The 10316-nt window shown below is 39.3% G+C and overlaps 1 long non-coding RNA gene across 1 annotated transcript in view; it reads right to left on the minus strand.

The window, feature by feature from the left end:
* Positions 1-6697: 6697 nt before the first annotated feature.
* The window catches only part of LOC107833671 (uncharacterized), a 6284-nt gene continuing 2665 nt past the window's right edge, over positions 6698-10316 (minus strand). Inside the window, exons 2-3 of the long non-coding RNA XR_001659440.1 lie at positions 10284-10286; positions 6698-6712 (exon numbers count right to left, since the gene is read on the minus strand). This is a non-coding gene — a long non-coding RNA (uncharacterized LOC107833671). The remainder of the gene's footprint in view (positions 6713-10283; positions 10287-10316) is intronic.

A 10316-nucleotide genomic window follows, 5' to 3' on the forward strand; every position in this document is an offset into this window, starting at 1 on the left:
TACTGTCCAGTTTATTTGTTAACATCTTTGTTTTCAGTGGATGCAAAATGCACCGATTAAAATCCAAGCAACTACTGTTTCTGTTACTCCCCCCTCCTGCTCCCCACCCCACCCCACCTTTCACTCGCGCGCGGCACTCCAGGACATGCGCCGTGGTTTTCTCTCAGCGGCAGAAAATGTTTGTCTAATCGTCAGTAATATAATAGCGCTGCATAAATAGTAAGAAATCCGATGGCCACAGCTAACTCAGCAGCACTTCGCTTTTACAGACGGTGGGGACAACGTCTAACTATTTTCGTCACTTAGAAAAGTAGCTCAAAGAAGGTAAGCTCCGTTAACGTGATGTTAGCAAAGCTAGCTGTACAGAGACACATAAGAATTTGTGATGAAAAAAAGTCACTCACTGTCTGAGTTATTGTGCGGGGGTGCTGACTGACTTGTCGCATATATAGGACAACGCTATGTCCAATATAGTGATGTGACATTCAGAAACAGTCGATTCTTCTCCATGGCTCTTTACTTATTAGATAGGACTGGAGTGTCACTCACTGAGAGCCGGTGTTCTATCAGATTACCATACGCTGTCAGAATAGCATACATGCAGTGAGTACCATGCCAGCGCATGCGCCTTAAGAAGTCCGACCGTCAGTGGAGTTGTCAGTTCAGCATACGCAACAAGTTATGACGAAAATAAGTCATTAAATTGTTTATAATATGACATAATATGATAACTAGATAGATATACATGCGTTGTCATGGTTTCAAAGTGTATTTAAAGTAGGTCTGGCTGCAGCTGGATGCCATACAACTGTTAATAACCAAGTGTATGATGATCTACGTCACGATTCTATGTTGCTGATTAAATAAAATCATATGGTAATGACAGCGTATGCATGTCTGAGCTAAGCGTACCACTATTTGACAACGTATGCTGATCTGACAGAACACCGTGAGTTCGTGCTAAGCGTACGACGATCTGACCTGACAGAACACCTGTTCTTTATTCTTGTAATGCTCTGCATCATTATTTAATTTAATTATGTACGTTGATATTTAAATTAACAAATAACTAAAACACAAGAATGAAAGAGCACACAGAGCATGCACATTGCTCTTTGATTGTTTTTGTTCAAAGTGGCAGCTGTAATGTCTGCCATGGTGTCAGACTACCTGGCTTCATGTACTGGGAGAGAGAGTGAAAATAGTCATGATGAGCGCCTTCTGTTTGGTTACTTCTTGCTTGTTGCTCCTTGGTCAGCAGTGGCGCAACTGCACATTATTCAGGTGGATGCGAAAACATAAATCGGCGCCCCCCGAGGGAAGGAACTTCAGGGTGAAGGACCGACGCTCAAACACCACCCCCCACCCCATGAGCTAACGTTCATAGCTGAGCGTTATTTACCGTCAGGGCATTGCCTCAATTGCTATGTTTAATGGTGCAGAGAGTGGTGGTTTCTTACATGAGCAATATGGGCAAATGCCCAGGGTGTTATGTTTTTAGGGATGGCACGAGACCATCACACATTGTAACACAGAAATGGAATATTTAATATTGGTAAAATGTATTAAGTATTTAATATCTAGGTGTTTTTTATGGGGAATATGGATGTTTCAGATTATTTTGAGAAGCAATTTTGATCATATTTTACATTTTATTGTGTCATGTAGCTGTAGCTGGTCTTGGTCTTGACTCGGTCTCGACTTTCCTCGGTCTTGGTCTTGACTTGGTCTCGGACCCTAAAAGTCTTGGTCTTGTCTTGGTCTGGATACACTCTGGTCTTGGTCTTGTCTTGGTCTCGGGTTAGGTGGTCTTGAACACAACACTGTAATGTCTACTATAAACAAGTCATTGTTTGGCGTTATTTTGTGGGCTATTTTGTCCCTATACTTTAATATGTTTTAGATTAATTACAGTCTTTTTTTGATTAAATCTTGCTAAATAGATGTTGGTAGCGGTACTATGTGAGGTAGCGGTGTAATATTAGTTCAATCTGGAGAGACTCAGATGAAGAAAAAGGAACAATTAAAAGATTTAATGACAGGAATGAATAACAGTTCTTTGGTGCTCAGGCCCCGGCAGCTGATTTGAGCTGAGATTTGATGTGAACTCGATGAACATCCCGATAACTGATTAGGGATGCTCTCCCCCGGGGCCCGACACTGGTGGTGGAGATCGGGAAAGGGTGCTATCCTGGAGAGCCGAAGGTTGTGGGTGGAGAAGGGGCGGTGGTGGGTTGAACGCAGCTGGGAACCGGCTGACGGCTTGGGTGTGGATCCTTTTATGCAGAGCTTGATTGATGATTGGACGCGCTGAGTGAGGTCCAGCGCTGAGGTCGGAGATGAGCATGACGCCGATGGGCGAACGGAGGGGGCGGAGTCTTCCAGCTTGAACTTTCGCTATCAGCTCCATTATATCCTATCCTATCATTTCTGGTGCACAGCGAAATTTGGTTTTGGGCCCCTCTATTTATGCTAACAACCGGCTGATCGTTTAACTGTTGATACAGTTAGACGATTAGATGATTCGCACACCTGCTATAAACTTATTGCATCTGTGGCAGTGCTGTTTACATTATATACATGTATAATATAGGATACATTTATTGGCCAACTGATTTATCATCCAGTTGATTTCTGAGTGCCAATTTCCTTAATTTTGGGGGATCGTGATCAGCCGATACTTACATCTGAAGCCAGTGGCACAACTGCACATTATTCAGGTGGATGCGAAAATATAAATCGGCACTCCCCCGAAGGAAGGAATGTCAGCGTAGAAAAAATACGCTCGCTTCCCCCCCCAAGGCCAGGATACGTTAAGTGTGAAACTCACGCTAGATTTACCTCATTATGTGCGTGAGGTGAAGTAAGGCGAGTAAGGCGCGCTGAAGTGTATGGGAAAACATAATCGGCACCCTCCAGACGGGGTTTTGGCGCCCCCTCTGGTGCTGCGTCCCTATGCGTTGCATGCGCTGCATACCCACTTTTTGCGCCACTGTCTGAAGCCCATCTATATCTCCTGATCTTATTTTCGTCAGCAAAGGTTTAAAAATCACCAGGTCATCTCTGAACGTTTACAGTTAACCGCACTGTTGCCAACTCAGTGACTTTCTTGCTATATTTAGCAACATTTCAGACAAAAAAAAAAAATTGGAATCAGCCAAAATCAAATTCGGCATGTCAGGCTTTTTAAAGATCGGTAATCGGCCAGAAAACTGCAATCGGTGCAGCCCTACACACATATCCATGACATTCTATGTTTAAATTAATTTCTCTTGAGCGTAACTCCAGTAGCTAAAAAATTTATTTACACCAGGTGAGTTTTTAAAAATATTGTTTTAGCCACATAAATGATCAGCAGCAAACAACATATAGCTACCGCTTTGTCATTGATATATGAATGCATTAGCCATGTAGCCTGACATAAAAACACTTTGCTAGACAATGTCAAACATTAAAAAGTTTTAATTATTGTTATCAAACGGGGAAACCTCAGAAATAAACATAGCCAAGCAGGAGAATCAACTCATTAAAAGTTTAAACTAAGTTTCACATAAACACAAAGACTCTAGCATAAATGTCTGGCTGTTGAACTGGACCGTTCCAGGTCAGTATCAAGCTAATTTTTTTTTAGCAGCTTTATGAATCTTTTACATTACATTACCAAGGCACATTAAAACAAACCTTTAGCTTGGCTTCTTTTCTTTCCCTTCAGTCCTTTTTTGAGACATTGTTTTGCTTACTTAACCGGGCCTTTGGATGTTTGGATGCGCTCTGCACATTGCACGGCAGCTCATGTTATGGGCGAAGCGTGCGGTACCTACCACGGCTACCAAGGGCCCCCAAGAGCAATTTTTTTATTCTATTCATCAATAAAATAATTTCTACATACATTATCAAATATATATTATTGTAAAAACAAATCACTTCATAGTGAAATTGTGTGTTTTTGATATAATGTCATAGAAATTATTACTAAAAAAAAAAAATCAGCTCCACTGAAGGAGCCCCTTAGTGACCTTGGGGCCCAAGGCGGCTGCTTAGTTTGCTTATGCCTTGGTCCGGCCCTGCATTCAGACTAATGTTAGGTCGAAAATGTATGTGTGTGTGAACTAACATTCAGAATAGTATGTCTGTATGATTTCTGTGTGTATGTGTGTGTGTGTGTGTGATATTTTAGTAGTGTATATGTGCAATTTTAGTCGTGTGTGTGCGAGAGAGAGAAAAAAAAATGCATGCGCGTGCAATATTTTATTAGTTCATATGTGCAATCTTAATCTTTTATGTATTCACGTGAGAAAGAAAAATTGTATGTGCGTTTGATATTTTAATAGTGTGCGAGGGAAAAATTCTGTGTTTGATTTTTTAATTGACTTATACATGGTTCCGCATATTTACACATTCTTAGTGGGAAAAACAGAATATATTCGGAATAGAATATTTTGATACTGATGTGTGATGAGCATTTTCAAAGCACACAATCAGTAATAATTTTTTAATATATTATGTAGTAATATTAATACATGTTTATATAAATATACAAACAAAAAAATACAATCATAGAGAAACAAAGATGATTAAAGCTGAATAATATGTATTAGGCTATACATATTTATATGCACATGGTTATATACATAATGTCTATATACATTTTATTAATGTTTTCCAGCCAAGGAGTTGTAGCTTAAGAGAGATTCAGCAGCTGAGATTCATCTGTGCTCTCCTTAAAGACATTTCCCACTTCTTCCTCACATCATGTCTTTATGAAACCTTCAAAACTAAAACAGGAGCTATGTTACTTTTGACAGAGTGAAAGAATTACACATAAATAACAGTCTTTGCCATTTTGTGTTGCATAATCTACATCAATGCATAATCTACATCAATGGGAATAATTAAAAAATTGGTAACACTTTATTTGAAGGGGGTGAATAAGACTCATGACACTGTCATAAACATGACATAACACCTGTCATGAACATGAATAAGTCTTCATGAATATTTATGACTGTTGTCATAAAGCGTCATTCGGTAAATTATGACACTTTTAATACAAAGTTGACATTATTCAAAATGTCTTTGTTATGACAACTTGACATTAACCAAGAAATCATTACTGTTTAAACTTTACCTTTAATAACATAAAGTTACCTCATTTTTAAAGTGCAATCATTAATACTTTTATAACAAATTTATATCAGTAATTATTTCTTGGTTTCTCCGTCCTTCCCCTTCAGTCCACTTGATGATGAAAACGACAAAAAACCAGACTGGGTCCTCTTGATAAAGGTTAACGGTTTACTTCAAAAATAAAAACGGTACAAATGTTACTTTTCCACAAAAATAATGGAGTAAATAAAAGAGTCCTAAGCAAGAGAAAGAGAGAGAGGTCAAAAAACTGTGTGGCTCCACTCCAACTGCTCAACTAAGTCTGCCTAGCCACACCCTCAAATTCTTAACTGCAATTACATATGCAAATTTACAAGAAGGCCTTGTAAATTATATTGGGCTATACCCAATATAACAAATTAGAATGCAATAGAGATTTAACTAGTCATCATTTTTATCCAAATAAACAAATTATCATAAGAAATATAAACATAATTTATCCTAAAGGTCAGAATGAACTAAAATTGAATTTAGGCTTCTACACTTGTGAAATGTTATCCCCCGATATTTCACGTCAATATTCCATCGATATGAACAAAATATCCTGGAGTGCTGAGGCTTCTGCTGCTGTTTTGGTTTAGCCAAGTAGGAGATGGCTGCTCCAAGATGGCCGCTGGATTTCCTGCGCCAGAACAGCCAGTGGGGTCTAGTCATTATATTATGTCTACGGTTTGAAATGTTGCACCATTCTTTTTTCTTCTCTCTTTGCTGCTACATCTGACCACACCCAAGGCCAATCAGTGAACAGGAGTGAATCTTGCGTCACCCATGAAAGCAGGGCCAGTCCAGCTGGCCCTACTCCAAAGCAGGAACCTAAAAAGCAGGGGAAAAAAAGCAGGAAAAAAAAAGCTGGTTGAAACACTTGCAAAGCAAGTCGAATAGAGCCAAGCTGAGGTGGTGGAAAAGGGACATAAGCTATCTTTCCCAGACATTAACTAAGCCAGTGATGGAGAATTTAGCGAATGGTAAACATGTTTTAAGGAATCTGGGGTGTCTGGAGTCTGGTACAACTTTGCCAAACTCATGGAATCCAAATGACCCCATCTCTTAAGACCACAAGAGGGTTAATGCCACAAAGTTCAGCCATTTCCTGAAAATCCAGGAACAAAAACAACTGCTTTTTCCACATGTGAGACTCAGTACAGTGGGTTAACAGCATCTACACAAGAAAGTCTGTATTTAACTCTACCATTAAATGGCATCCAACAACAGGTACAGCTTGGTGATAGCCAACAGAATATTGCATTGTGTAAGAACCATGTGAACAGAAATCCAAACATAATGATGTGAAGAATCTTTTTATGTGCACTGAGAAAAAAGTCTTCAACATGTTTGCTGTTCACCTGAACATCAGGATGTTCAGCAACATATTTGCTGACATCCTAACCAAACCTACACAAAAAGCAAAATATCAGAAATTAATTCATATTTGAGAGAACAAAAGTGTGTTAGAAAATGTTCTCATATGTGTTGTTTGTGTTATCCATTCATGCTATATAATTTGCTTCAAAAGACACAAGTTCAGTATCTTGTCACTTTGTGTTTGCTATTGTTACGATTGTGCATGTTGATATTCAGTTCTCTGGTGGGTGAGAATGAGTTCATTCCTTCATCACTGTTTTCTAGAAGAAGTTGGGCCTGTAATTTAGCAATAAGTAGTTGATAATGTTTTATATATACACACTCCTGATCAAAATCTTAAGACCAGTCAAAAAATTGCAAGAATTTGCATTTTGCATTATTGGATCTTAAGAAGGTTCTAAGTAGAGCTTCACAATGTTAAAGGAAAAAATCAGTGCAAAAGACAAGAACTTTTGAGCAGGGAATTTTCTGAAAACTGTATTTACACTCAAACATGATTTTTTCAGCTGATCAAAAGTTTAAGACCATAGTCTTTAAAAGTCAAAAGCTGTGCAAAAATCTGGATTCCATGTCATTTTCTGTCAAGTCTTTACACTGTCAAGACCTCCTGAAGGCAAAAGCAAAAAAGCTCACTGACTTTGAACGTGGTAGGATTGTTGAGCTGCATAAGCAAGGCCTCTCACAACGTGCCATCGCTGCTGAGGTTGGACACAGTAAGACAGTCATTTTGCATTTTTTAAATGATCCTGAGGGTTATGGAACAAAAAAGTCAAGTGGTAGACCCAAAAAAATTTCACCAGCTCTGAGCTGCAGGATCTGTTTGGCTGTCCGTCAAGACACGGGACGATCCTCTACCCAAATTAAGGCCATTACTGGTGCTGACTGCAGCCCAATAACCATCAGACAGCATCTGCAAGAGAAGGGCTTCAGAAACAAAAAAACGTCTTCAAAGGCCACGTCTTCTTCAACGCCATAAAATTGCCCGTTTGGACTTTGCAAGGGTGCACCAAACATGGGACATTGAAAGGTGGAAGAAAGTTGTCTTCTCTGATGAGAAAAAATGTAACCTTGATGGTCCTGATGGCTTCCAACGTTACTGGCATGACAAGGAGATCCCACCTGAGATGTTTTCTACACAGCACAGTGGTGGGGGCGCCATCATGATTTGGGGTGCGTTTTCCTTCAATGGAACAATGGAGCTCAGGTTATACAGGGGCATCAAACAGCAGCGGGCATCCCTCATGACTGAGGGCCCTCGTCTGTGTGGTAATGATTGGGTTTTTCAACAGGACAATACTGCAGTTCACAATGCCCGCCTGACAAAGGCGTTCTTCCAAGAGAACAACATCAATGTTTTTGGACCATCCTGCATTTTCCCTGGATCTAAACCCAACTGAGAACATTTGGGGATGGATGGCAAGTGTCATGATATGTTGTGGCGGTTTGGTGAGGTGAAAGCAGGACGCAGCCAGACCCAGGTAGAAGTGATGAATGATTTAATGATGATCCACAGAGACGGCACAGGGAAGCAGACTGACCACATAACATGAGGGTGAGCACACGATGAGGATCTGACAAGAGAAAAAGACAACAGGTGGGTTTAAATACACACGGGGTAATCAAGGGAACAAGACACACCTGGGAACAATCAACGGGGAAGACGCAGAGACAGAAACTCACAGGGAACAGGATAATAAACACAGAAACAACTCAAAAATAAACACAGAAAATGGATCATGACTTTGATTTCTGTTTTGGGGGGTTTTCAGGTTTTTTTGAGCTATGGTCTTAAACTTTTGATCAGCTGAAAAAATCATGCTTGAGTGTAAATGCAGTTTTCATTTAATTCCCCGCTCTAAAGTTTTTGTCTCTTACGCTGTGTGACAGCTGACCCTACTGTCACACAGACCTGAATGGTAATCATTTTGTTTGTTTATCCTTTACATTAATTTAGACATTAATTAGTGAATAGTTTCGATTTTTATTAAAAATTATTTTCATTAGTCTGACCTTTTAGTTAACTATTTGCAGTGCACACATTTAGTTAACTTTATTTGTCAGTTCTTTATATTTTTGTTTAAAAGCAACAAATTGATTTATTTGTTTTGAGTTACCAGTTTCCTTTGGAGCTGCTGCTTGAGGCTCACAGAAGAGCTCCAGCTAATTGACATCCATATATGGCTGGCAAAACCTCCTCAGCGGGCCGTTCCATTTGTTTGCCAGGGGACGGGGAAATTTGGTTTTCTTTAATTTAATTTGACCATTTCTTTAATGTTTCTTCTATTTGGTAGTTTCAGTCTGTTTGTTTAATTTAAAGATTTGGTATTGTTTTTGTATGTTTAATTACCCCTTGTGTGTCAGCAGTGGTCTGATCAGCCACTATTTAAGTTCCCCTCATGTCTTGTTTGTTAGGTCAGTTTTGTGCTTGAGTTCTTTGTGTTACCACCTGAGTTGTAGTTTGTTATGTTGACCTCAGTTTTGGGCCCAATTCTTCATTGTTTGATTATTTTTTTACTTTTTTGTAATAAATTAAGATTATTTTTTGAATTCCATTCAGCGTCTCTCTGGCTGGTTAATGTGAGAACCCTCACACGCTGATTTCTTCTTTTAACATTGTGAAGCTCTACTTAGAACCTTCTTAAGATCCAATAGTGCAAAATGCAAATTCTTGCAATTTTTTGACTGGTCTTAAGATTTTGATCAGGAGTGTATGTGTGTGTGTGTGTATATATACATATATATATATATATATATCAGTGACGTGCAGTCAGGGGAGGCAGGTGAGGCAGAGCGATTGGACATCATGTGACTTGCTGTGCGCGCCGTGGCAGTGCGCCAAATTATATTATATATATTAAATATATATATTTATATTAGTCAGAAATATTGGTGGTCGGGGAAATGACACAATCCAGCAAAGAATCTGAAAAAGGGACGCAGAGTTTTGATATTGTAAACACTACGAGAGCAAGATAACAAGGTCCAAAGGGATCACATTTCACAAGTCAGTAAAAAACTTTAATTAAGAAAATATATATAAAGTGTTGACGCTTTACCAGGTAGAGAAAGAGTCACATGCTGTTAGACAAAAGGCCCATTGTAAAGAGTTACATTTTTGATTCTGACACTAAGGTCCATTCCTCAGAGAAACAGAAACTTATCAGGCCACAGAGACATGGTGTGATTTCAGGGAGTGTCTTCAGTCCATATAATCAGCTAGCCTCCTCCTCCTCAGATGCTGCAGACTTTTTTAGAAACTCTTCTCGAATGTAATGGTAAAGCGTCTCCTTTCAGCGCTGAAAGTGAATAAAATAAGTAAAGTCTGAATGCTTTTCTTGGCTGATTTTATGCTCCGTGTGTCAATACAAATCATGATTCATCGATTAGGATTTTCATTCTTAACAGTTGGTAGCAGAGGATGGTTTGTGTTGACACATGAGCAGAAATTGGACTGGCCGGTCAGGCACAGACTTTCCAAAGCCCTCTGGTGTAGGGCCCACACGAAAGGTAAGGACACTTGTTCCTTAATATACACCATTGCACTGTTTCTCAGGTCTGTATAAATTTCCGTTATTCGTACTGTTTCTCAGGTTTGTCTAAATTTCAGTTTTCATAAAAGTAAAGGTATAAAAGAGATAAAGTTGATAAGTCTTCAGTGTCATGATTCGGGTTTTGGTGAGGTGAGAAGCAGGACGCAGGCAGGCCAGAATGAAGATGAAGATGTTTTATTTTAATGATAAAGTCCACAGGGAAACAGGCTGACAACAAACACGACGAGGATCCGACCA

Source organism: Poecilia formosa, unplaced genomic scaffold (genome assembly GCF_000485575.1).
Source record: "Poecilia formosa unplaced genomic scaffold, Poecilia_formosa-5.1.2 Scaffold425, whole genome shotgun sequence".
Lineage (NCBI taxonomy): Eukaryota > Metazoa > Chordata > Actinopteri > Cyprinodontiformes > Poeciliidae > Poecilia > Poecilia formosa.